Source organism: Gopherus evgoodei, chromosome 1 (genome assembly GCF_007399415.2).
Source record: "Gopherus evgoodei ecotype Sinaloan lineage chromosome 1, rGopEvg1_v1.p, whole genome shotgun sequence".
In the NCBI taxonomy this organism is placed as follows: domain Eukaryota; kingdom Metazoa; phylum Chordata; order Testudines; family Testudinidae; genus Gopherus; species Gopherus evgoodei.
Window position 1 is genome coordinate 250,142,847 of NC_044322.1, and position 10,126 is coordinate 250,152,972.

The 10,126-nt window shown below is 39.9% G+C and overlaps 1 protein-coding gene across 2 annotated transcripts in view; it reads right to left on the bottom strand.

Annotated features, from left to right (window-relative positions):
- USP18 (ubiquitin specific peptidase 18) overlaps nt 1-4,976 on the bottom strand; it is a 28,359-nt gene extending 23,383 nt beyond the window's left edge. For both annotated transcript variants that reach the window (XM_030542674.1, XM_030542665.1), the window contains exon 1: nt 4,869-4,976. The gene's annotated coding sequence lies outside the window, so the exon portion shown is untranslated. The remainder of the gene's footprint in view (nt 1-4,868) is intronic.
- Between the last annotated feature and the right edge of the window lie 5,150 nt (nt 4,977-10,126).

Below are 10,126 nucleotides of genomic sequence, written 5' to 3' on the forward strand. Positions count from 1 at the left end.
AGAGAAGGAAAGAAGAAAATTAGAAATATAATCTATGTAATGGCAACAGTGTGCTAGCAATACAATAGCTATCATCTTCCAGTCTTAACATTTATCTTCAGTAATTGAGTTGTGTTTGAAAGAGCACAGCCAAAAAGGCATGAAGCTAACTGAATTGATGAGACAGTTTGACATGGAGTTGGATGATAGTTTCCTAACTCAAAGGGTTGTATCCAACATGCAGCAACTCTGTTAGACCTTATCTTGACAGATTAAGATGAACTGATCACAGAACTAAAAAGTAATGTTTACTTGAGTACAGGTGATCAAGATTTGATCATATTTACAATGTATAAACAGAATAAAGTCCAAACCAGTGATATATGTATACTTGGTGCTTTATAAGGGCCAATTTCATAGAGCTGAAAACAATTATGAGCCACATCAGCTAGAAGGAAGAATTTAATCAGAAAAATATGAATAACAATTGAGAAATGTTTTAAGAACTCTTTACTAGATGCCCAAAAAGCCACAATCAATGTATTGGTTTTTTTTTTAAAAACTGATTTAGAGGGGAAGTGAAGGCAGCTATAAAATATACATATATAACATATGGAAGAAAGGGGAAGTTGATAATAACGAATAGAAATCAGAAGCTAGGAATTGTAGAAAATTGATAAGGAAAGCAAAGGGACCCCAGGAGAAATCTATAGCCGGCAGCATTAAGGGCAATTAAAAGGAGATTTTTTTTTTTAAGTATATTAGGAGCAAAAACAATCCTGACAATAGTGTTAGTCCATTATTAGATGGAAATGGTAGAATTATCAATAATACATAAAAGGCATTAGTGTTCAATAAATATTTCTGTTCTGTATTAGGGAAAAAAACAAATGATAACATTATGGATGGTTCCATGCCACTAGTATCTCAGGAGGGTGATAAACACAAACTACTAAAATTACATAGTTTTTTAAATCAGAAGGTTCAGATGACTTGCATCCAAGAGTTTGTAAAGAACTGGGCTGAGGAGTTCACTGGATTGTTAATGTTGATTTTTTTATAAGTATTTGTAAGGCCATCCAGCCATGGCTGGAGCAGACGCAGATACGGGCTAGAGTTCGAACAGTATGACTGAACTACCAAGCATCTGGGAGTATCCACAACAAGGTAGTGATGCTGAGCTGGCTGAGGTGGCTCCTATCACTCAGAGTCTATATATTGCCTTGGCGGTCATCTGGTTAGGTCTTTGCTGGTGGATTGGCTGAATACTTAGGACTCATCCAGCTCAGAACATTCAGGCTCAGGGATAATTCATCAGGCTCAAAACACTCCTCACAGTCTTGGAATACAAGGGAAATTCCAGAAGACTGGACAAAAGGTAATATTGTGTGATTATTTAAAAAGGGTTAACAGGGTGATATGTAATTATAGGCCTGTCACACTGATATCAATCCAGGAAAAGATAATGGAGCGCTGGTACAGAACTTGTTTAGTAAAGAATTAAAGGTAAGTAATATAATTAAAGCCAATCAACATGCATTTACAGGAAATAGATCCTGTTTAACCAGGTATCTTTTTTTGATGAGATTACAAGTTTGGTGGATAAAGGCAAGAGCGTTGATTATAATATACTTAGACTTCTGTAAGGCATTTTACCTGGTACTGAATATTTGATTTAAAAACTAGAAAGATATCAAATTAATATTAACACATTACATGGAATAAAAGCTGGCTAACTGATAAGCCTCAGTGTAATTGTAAACGGGGAATCATCATTGAGTGGGTGTGTCTCTAATAGCATCCCCAGGGATTGGTTCTTGGCGTTATGCTATTTAACATTTTTTGTTAATGACCGGAAAGAAAAAAAATCATCACTGATAAAGTTTGCAGATGACACACAAATTGGAAAAGTGGTAAATAATGAAGAGGACCTGTCACTGGAACGATCTGGATTGATTGGTAAACTGGGCACAAGCAAACAATAAGCATTTTAATATGGCTAATGTAAATGAATACATCTTAAGAACAAAGAATGTAGGCCATACGTATACGATGGAGGACTCTATCCTGGGAAGCTGTGACTGAAAAAGAAATTGGGAGTCATCGTGGTTAATCAGCTGAATGTGAGCTCCTAGAGCGATGCTGTGGCCAAAAGAGCTAGCAGGGGTTCTCAAACTGGGGGTCGTGACCACTCAGAGGGTCATGAGGATATTACCTGGGGGGGTTGTGAGGTGTCAGCCTCTACCCTCAAACCATACTTTGCTTCCAGCATTTATAATAGTGTTAAATATAAAAAATGTGTTTTTAATTTATAAGAGGGGTTGCACTCAGAATCTTGCTGTCTGAAAGGGGTCACCAGTGCAAAAGTTGGAGAACCACTGAGCTAATGCAATGCTTGGATGCATAAACAAGGCAATCTCCAGTAGAGAGGTTATTTAACCTCTGTATTTGGCACTGGTGAAACCGCTATTGGAATACTATATCCAGTTCTGGTGACTAAAGTTCAAGAAGGACATTTATAAATTGGAGAGGGTTCAGAGAATAGCCACAAGAATGATTAAAGGGGTTAGAAAACATGTTTTATAGTGATAGATTCCAGGAGCTGAATTTATTTAGCTTAACAAAGAGACGGTTAAGGGGTGACTTGATTATAGCCTACATGGGGAACAAATAATGGGCTCTGCACTCTATTAGAGATTAGCAGAACATGATCCAATGGCTAGAAATTGAAGCTAGGCAAATTCATGCTGGAAATAAAGCATACACTTTTAATAGTGAAAGTAATTAACCACTGTAACAATTTACCAAGGGTTGTAGTGGATTCTTCATCAATGACAATTTTTAAATCAAGATTGGATGTTTTTCTAGGAGATATAATCTAGGAATTATTTTGGGCAAGTTCTATGGCCTGTGTTGTACAGGGCATCAGACTAGATGACCACAATGGCCCCTTCAGGCCTTGGAATCTATTAATCAATGTAGAGTTTCATTTCAAAATCACAATATGTTTTACTGGCTTCAATAGCTTTTCAAACTGAAGTTCAAAGGGATAATTTTGACCAGGCTTTTAGCAATTAGACAATTTTGATATAGTATGCGGATTTATGTACACAATCTGTTAGCAATATCCATCTAAATAAATCTGCCTACTTTTTAAGGGGAAATTTAATCTTCTCATATGCCTCTTTAATATTTCATAAACATTGCACTAAATGTGAGTTAAATTTACATTTGCCCTGAAAATCATATTCATCTAAATACCAGTGATCTGATATTCACATTTTGTCTTCAATGTTCGTACAAGGAAATCTCAGAATTTCTATATTACCGTTTACTTTCCTAAATACAGGAAATCCTGGTTCTGCTTTACAAGAGGTGGAGAAATGGTTTAACACAAGTGCTTCTAAATGTCTCCTTTCAAAATGTGCTGTTTTTCAGGCTAACTGTGCCTAACTGAGTCAAATTAGAAAGTTTTTAAAGAAGTAATAGTCACAACACTGATACAGGAACTACTTATTTTCTTTCTAAATCATAAATGGATAAAGCATACAGATTTCTCAGATCCATCTTAATTTTTACATAGACCTTAAAGACTATTAAATGAGAATCATGATTCTGTCGACACCAAAATATAACCATGCTTTTGAGGGGAAAAAATATATTTGCCATTGTCCAGCGAGAGAAGCAGCAGGATTTAAGAACTGAACTCCAGGTCTAGGAGTTAGGAACACAAGTTCTAACCACAGTTGTCACTTATTGGCTGTGATCTTGGACAAGTCATTTAACTTTTCTATGTCTCATCTGTAAAAGAGAGAGAACATTATCGACTTCACCGACATGTTGTGAGGTTTGTTTACTTAATGTTTATGCTGCACTATATAGAATGTTTTATTCTTGAATAATATATGATTTACAGATTTCTCTCTCTCTAGTTCAAAAGAAAGTGAACCCATAATGTTGTATATAGTTTTTTGGGGGGGGTTGCATTTAATATGCTATTCTCTTAATTTCATAAGAGACATCTCCTAATCTGATTTGGTGAAGAACCACAGGAGTGCTGGAAAAATGTGTATAGTGGGGGTGCTAGGAGCCATTGAATGAAACTGTAAACCCTGTATATAATGGAAACCACTTCAAGCCAGGGGTGCTGCAGCACCCTTTATTCCAGTACCTATGAGACAGAGACTTTTTCAATGTCTTTCCTAGTATCCTTGACCCATCTCTGTTCCCCATAAAAAGATTATCTTCTGGGTTCTGTGGGAACCCAGGTTTGCTAGGGCAAAAATGTTTAGTTCATGTGAAACTTCATTAAGAGACTGCTCAAAAATCTACTTTTATAATGGTTACAGAATGATATGGGAATTTGAAAGAAAACTTTTCTATTAATTACAATGTAATTTGCTCCAGTGCTGTAGGAAAAACAGAAATACCACTAATAGATCTTAATAATTCTGTATCCCCTGAAAACCATTAACATATCAGTTTGGTAGTTTGTATTTGTAGTTTATTTTTTAAATAAAGTTTATTTGGGGGTGTGGAACCTGCAGAATTGCTGGCTCTAACACCCCTATTCTAGTGAAGGAGTATGGCACAGCCACCTGCAGTGCAAAGTTTGCTGGCTCCCTTGCCAGGGTGCCTAAGCCCTGACTCCAAGAGAATACTGACAGCGATGAGAAGGTAGATACATTTCCATATTCTTTAAGTGCTTGGTCTTTTATCTGAGACTGCTACCAACTTATGTCAATTTGTACTGACCTGGACTAGAGGTGAGCTGACAACATAGAGATGAAGGTTTAAAGCCATGCCTTTCTCCAGAAACTGCCGCTAAAAACAAAAGTCCAGGCATGCAAAATCGATTATATGAACTGAGTGAAAAGGGTGGTACTTACTGCAGCTTTGGGGAGAAAGGAGAGACTGGTGGACTGCTTTCTGCTTCTCTTCAGTTCCCTGAACTAGACAGAGCTCCGATCTCAACGAGGATCTCCCAGAGTCTGCCGGTGATATGTTCTGCCGTGCAGCCTCAGGGGGCGGCACCGCACACAGCCTTTGGTTTAGTTTTGATTTCCCACTGAACACGTTGAAAGCATAGAAAGTGAAACTGAAGAGCTGCTACGGTCTTATATGGACAGGGAGGAGGCTGCTCCTCCCTTTTCAACCAGGAGGACACACAAGCTAGCGGGGTGCAGTGAATCAGCTCAGAGTCTAGCTTTTACATTATAAGTTTTAGTGGAACACTGGCCCACTTCTTTAAGGTATCCCACTGTTTCACACAGCACTCTCTTGCTTAGGGGAAGAATCCCAGCACAGATATGAGGGTGAAGGAAAGGAGTCAGGAGCAAAAAGCAGGAATACAGAAAAGAGAACTTCTGGACTCTGCTGAGGCACTAGCATAGAGTCAGTGATCACTGAAAATCCCTCTGCTTTGAAATGCAGTTAGATTAAAAAAACAACACTCTAAGGCATTTAGAGAGACAGGTGGGTGAGATAGAACCTCACCCGCCTTGTATCTCCAATATTCTGGAACCAATAGGGCTGTATAACTCTGCATACTCTCAGGTAATGGTATGTGAAGGGGACAGGATGCTTGCCATTTGTGGGGGAAAGAGGAATCCTTTCCTGTAGCAAGCTATCTAGTTTTTTTAAAGGTGGCTGTTCCAAGAAGGTTAGAGGTTGAAAGGTTTTGTGTTCCAGGAAGATGGATTACTGGGTGGAGGGTGTTGTCAAAGGTGTGTGATATATTTCCCTGACATTTTAGATTGGAAAAGGTGTTTATTAGAGAAGGGATGATTCCTGTACTGCAATTCTGCTCCTCTGAGGATATCATTTCACAGCATTCTCTTCCACCCACAGTTTGAGGGGTGGGGATGTCTCCATGCAGTGATGTTTATGTCTGCATTCTTTAAGCTGTCTTCTGCTTTTGAGACTTGTTTCTCAATCAGCATTATTTAGTGGTTGGTTTAATTTTTTATCTTATAGCAGTGACGGCCGTGTGATGAATTGCACAGGCAAGTGAAAAAATTGATTACTTTTGATGACCTCATCTGCCCTCTGCCTGCTAATCCATCCCCTCACTAGATTTACTCTAACAGGACTGCACGTCTTCTAACAAGAAATTCTGTCAAAGAAGCAGTTGCTGTAGACATTCCAATCAATAACGTAAGAATAGCCATACCGGGTCAGACCAATGGTCCATCTAGCCCAGTATCCTGTCTTCTGACAGTGGCCAGATGCTTTAGAGGGAATGAACAGAACAGGGCAATTTTGAAGATCCATCCCATCATCCATTCCCAGCTTCTACAGTTGGAATTTTGGGACACCCGGAGCATGGGGTTGTGTCCCTGACCATCTTGGCTAGTAGCCATTGGTGGACCTTGTGACGGGATCCTGGGACTGTGGGACCACTGCGCTCCCTTAAATCTCTCCAGCCTGGGCTGTCTCTCACAATGCTTTGCTAGTGACAATCAGCAAGTCTCTCCAGGTACTGTGATCTGTCAGCACAACAGTAAGTGGAGCCACACACCCAGCTATATTGCATGAATGCTCCCAGAGCCACTCATGAATCACACCGAGAAAGGCACCAGAGCCATATCCCCCCAGCTCCCAGAACTGTACCTCAGGAATATACGGTATTGCACTGCTCAAGACAAGCAATGCAGATTTATTAATTGGTTCACCACTTTGATGGAAAGTGGATATACACCAGCATTTGAAAAACTTGAGCAGATTTGCCACACACTTCATATATATATAGTCCAGATGTTTAGTCTAGATGTTGCCCAGTTTAATAGGGTTGAGAGTTTAGACTGCGTGTCTCACCCTACTGGATATTGCAGTCCTTGATATACAGATTTGTCCCTTAAATCTGGGCCAGTCTGGGTGTACTGAATTAACAGTCCTGTACTATCTTGAAGTGTGAACTTATTAGGCGGGGTGTTATGACTTACTATCTTTTACTGCCATTTAGAAAAGAAACTGTTGCAAGGACTGTAATAGCCCATTTACAAAGTGGAAACATTCCCCATTAGTTGTTACAGTTTATCAATACATTTTTCAATATAGTATCCATATAAATGTGTTTTAGGATGGGAGATAGCTGTGGCTGTAACCCTAATAGTACTCACAGACAGTCCAGAATGTTTAAGTGATGATATCCTAATAGTATGGAAATTGTGGAAGCTTAGGATTAGAATCTTTTTGGAAGACCTGTATTGAAAATGCCTTCCATTTCAAGGCAATTATCTTTCCAGTGTCATGATCATTAAAATATCTACGTGGGCTTGAGACTATAGACCATAGGATTTAGGCAGCTGCTAACTCTGGTGGAGGTAAGAAGACCGCCAGACAAGGAAATGCATCTTTATTTTTCTTTCTCATCCATCCCTCACCTCAGTCTCTGAATTGTCAGTGAGGACAGAATGTGTAGAACCAGCGCAACTAAAATGACCTTAGATAATTTAGAAAGCGTTTGAAGCAGACAAGACATCAAGCAGTCTTTTGTGAGAACTCAAAGGTTAATTCACACCGTCTAGTTCAAGTTCAGCTACAGAAACCCACTTGGAAACTGTAGCAGGAGGTGCTTGTGACATACCAGGGTACAATCCAAACTGATGAGCAGCTGTGTCACCCCTACCCTGCAACTTTGGGTGCCTTATAATGCTTTGCTGAAGGAGTTCCTCCCTGGGCTGCTCACAAATAGACTTCCAGCATGCAAGTCAAACCCTGAGTGTCTGTCTGTAACTGCAGCCGGCCAGTCGCACTTGGGTTACATTCCGGCTCTCACCAGACTTGGTTATACTGCAGGGTAACCTCAGCACAACCCCAGTCCCTGATTTCCCCCCAGAAATGTATGTTCTGTGCTTCCCAGCCCTTTCCTAGACAGTACAAAATACTTCAAGTCCATTATTCCTTGAAGGGAATAATATGTATTTTATTATCTCAAATAGTTATTCAGACACTTCAGTTGAAACACACCGGATTAGATAAAACAATAAAACAAGTTTATTAACTACAAAGAAAGAGATTTTATGTGAGTACAAGAAATGAGCCATAAAAATCAGAAATGATTACAAGAAAAATAAGATGTTTACTTAACAAACTATATCAGATTCAAGCAAAGTCCTTCACCACATACTTTCAGCAGTTGTATTGACCAAACCCTCTAGGTCAGGAATCCCTCTCCTGGAGTCCTTTGTGGTTCAGGTGCAGTAAATGTCATAGGCAGGAGGAGGGGTGCCTCAGGGTGTTTGTCCCTTCTTTTTATAGTTTCACTCCCTCTCTTGAAACATTTTTTGATTGGCACTAGGAGACAAAGAGTCTATGTGGAAGGATATGCCCTGCTCGCTTTTTCTCACCTGTTTGAGCTTTCTTTGTTTCCTTCCCTGCCTGATTACTTTGTTTACTTCTTAAATGCAAATTAAGCAGAGCACACATTCCTTTGTTTAGGACAGACCTATTTGCCAACTTCTGTTTGGACAGGGTGGTGGGGTTTGGAACATGTGTTAACACCATACAGGGGGATCTTATAACTTCACATACAATGTTGCCCCATATGTTACCAAGACAATACTGATCAGCAAATTATAAGTTTTCAAATGAGACCTCACAAGGCATACTTTGTACAAAGATTTTTACAATAGCTTGTAGAGTATGGAGACAGGAGTGTACTCTGTCACAGTGCCATAGCAGCTACATAACACTAGATGTTGGTGCAACAGCTAAATGAGTGTCAAGCTGCCTGGAAATGCAATTGAGGCATCAGATTACTTTTTTTTTTTTGCTTGTTTTGTACTTCAGAGGGAAATAATCTTTTAAATTGCTCACATTAGACATGTGCAGAAAAAAATACTTGATGTATATGTTAATCACGAATAATGAGCAAGGCTGTTTTCCTGTATTAGGAAATCTCTTTGTTATATATGATAGGTAGGGAAAAAACGCTCTAGTAGTGGATTAAGCACAGTACATACCTATGAAACTGGAGACATAGATTTTATTCCTAGAAAAGATTCCCTTGGTGACATTGGCCAAGTAATTTAAGCCTAAATTTTCAAAAGCTAATATATATGTAAATCCTCTTATAGGTATTTAAGTGAAGGCATAGGAAGGAAGGAGGTATGCATAGGGTTTTGAAAGGGAGTGATGAGTTCTCCACTGCCATCATTACTTTTGCTGCCTCCGCTGAAGAAAGCCAGCTACTAGGCAAAAACAGTCCCTCTAACAGAGTTGTATAGAATTCTCCTCCTGTTACAAGAATTCTGTTAGCACGGATGTAGTTGCCTAGCGGCCAACTCCCTTCAGTGGAAGCAGCAGCAGTGGCAATGGAGAGCATCCTGGAGCTTCAGAGGAACAGCAGATGGACACAGGTTTCAGCAGTGTCTCCTCCAGGTGTGAGCAGAAGGCCATGCCTTTTGAGCCACAGGTGACAGCTCCTATCTCTTCCTGGGGCTTCAAATTAGGCTAGAACTGTGCTGGAGTTCTCTACTCAGCAGTGGTTTAGATCCAGTGCTAAAAGGTTCCTGTCTCCTATTAACATCTGCAGAATTTTTCCATAGGGATATTCTCATGTCTGCCTGAGAGAAGGGAGAACAGCTGCAGGAGCTGTGCTTTCAGTTTCTTGAAAGGAACAGCTCCCCCACAAGCTGCTCATACTGAGGGAAACCAAACACACCCCACTAGAGAAAGCCCAACTAAGGAGTTGGGCAGAGTCCAGGCAGGGGGTTGTATTTGCACCCAACCCAGTGAATCTGAGAAAGGTAGAACAAGATTATAATTAGTTGTTAATTAATTAATAAAGAAAGCTAAATTGAAGGTAGCATACATGATCGCAGGGAGCCAGCCCACCAGGCCTTTGCCGGAAGTGGAGCCCAGCTGAGGCAACTGTAGTTGAGCCAGGGAAGCCCAGCTCAATGATCTGTAGCACTTGTTACTGGCCAGTCAGAAACAGGCTCCTAGATTAGATGGACCATTGGTCTGATATAGAATGGTAGTGTTGTATGGCTTGTCTGTTGTGTGATTTCTCTCTCTCTCTCTCTCTCTCTCTTTTTGTAAAATGTTGTTTTGTTACTTTTTTAGAAATGAGTTATAAGTGCAGCAATTACTCAGGCCATGTCTACACTCACAAGGGATCGATGCTGCTGTGATCGATGCG